Source organism: Carlito syrichta, unplaced genomic scaffold, assembly GCF_000164805.1.
Source record: "Carlito syrichta isolate Samal-C Ts95f unplaced genomic scaffold, Tarsius_syrichta-2.0.1 Scaffold302829, whole genome shotgun sequence".
Taxonomy (NCBI): domain Eukaryota; kingdom Metazoa; phylum Chordata; class Mammalia; order Primates; family Tarsiidae; genus Carlito; species Carlito syrichta.
In genome coordinates, this window is record NW_007246925.1 from 24,662 (window position 1) to 26,482 (window position 1,821).

Consider the following 1,821-nt stretch of genomic DNA (forward strand, 5'->3'; position numbering starts at 1 on the left):
TTAAAGGGCCTAAGACATTATAGATTTATGTCACGAAAAGTTTTTGATACCGATTATTTAATTATCCTATTTTGAACACTTTCTATAATTTAAACCAGGATATTGTGATACAGCATTTAAACATAAGTTCCAAATGCTTATCCATGATCATCATGAAGAAAGGTCGTAGTCACTAAGTGCCTGAGTATGGTAAATACTGCACAAAGTTCACTAGCAACATCCTCTCATTAAATCTTCACAAAACACTGCACAGTAGGAATCAATGTACCCACTTTTATTCTTTACAAATTACAGAGAATAGATACACATTTATCTTCAGTTTTATATAATCTCAATGGATCTAGGTAATGTTTCTAATCATTCCATTTTCAACCAAAATGGGAGAAATATTTTAGAAGTTGAATGACATGACAATGCTATCTATATTAACAAGAATTATCACGGAGGATTTTAGAGCCAGAAAAGATCACTGAATGTCTATTTCATTTCTCTTATTTTATTGATGAAGAAGCTACAGATTAAAAAATTCTGGCAGGGTTACAGATTTTGATAGCAATAGGGCTGCTTTAGGACTGTATTCTTTCACAACACTATATTCACCTGATACATAATACGTTTCCTCCAATAATGATTGGTATACTGGAATGCCAATGAATAGACACTAGTTGCCACTCAGTGACAAAGGAAGGATGTTTTTTATTTGTAAAAAGTTTCTTTTCAATTAGGAGTTTCCTATCACCAGAGCCTCCCTAACTGAAACTTAAGCTGACTTTGAAGAAGTTATTGCTATAGGAAAATATGAAAGGGTGAGGCAATTGTATTTATTCAGGGTGTTTACAAAAGTCAGTTCTATTTTTAGAATAGACAATAACTCAATTAAATTAAGAAACTAATGACGTTTACTAAATATTATATCTTGGAACATTATATGAATCCTGTAGGAATCTACAAGAAAAGAGACAAATATTAATTGTATTCTCAAGAATCTCATGCAAAATCCTATAATTTAGCAATTCCATTCTGAAAGATTTATTATATGGGAAAAAGGTGGTGCAAAAAGAGTACATAAAAAAATATGTTAACTTTATTGCAGTGTTGTTTGTAAAAATAAAAAACAAAGTAAACTGTCAATGGAACATTAATAAATTATTGAAGAATCATACAATGGAATATCATACAGCCCTGTAATAGAATAAAGTAGTTCTCTTTTTGTTAATATGGGAAGATATTATCAATAGAAAAAGCAATGTGAGCATGTGTATGTGATTCTATATTTGGAGGGAACAAAAATGTGAAAATATAAATGTACACATATATGTACAAACACACACAGGAAAGAGAAAAAGAAAGAAAACTGAATAAAAATAGTTAAAAGTCAGAAAATATTGGCTTTAAGTAATTAACCATGGTAATCTCTGACCATCACAATTAGATGAATTAGGAGAAAGGAAGATGTGAATTTAATTTTTTAGACATTAACTTTTCATACCTTTTAAAATAGTGCCATCAAGAGAAATTTTGCTTAACTTCTTTTTCAATATTTAAACTAAACAATTTTAAAAGTGGCATTTTAAGAGGCCATAAGATCACAGATGGGGGAAAGGAACCCTTAAACACAAGCTAGTGACTTTGGTCATGTCATTCATCTATTGAGAGTGGCAGAAGTGGTGACATAGTGGGAGATAAGTGAGGGTGATGATAAGTAACACTTTGTAGTGGCCAAGAGACAAATCGAGATGACAGTGTAGGTTAGGAAATGTTAGTGGATAATTAAAATAGAATAAGTTGTGTGGAATATTATAAACCCGTGCTTGTTGGAAG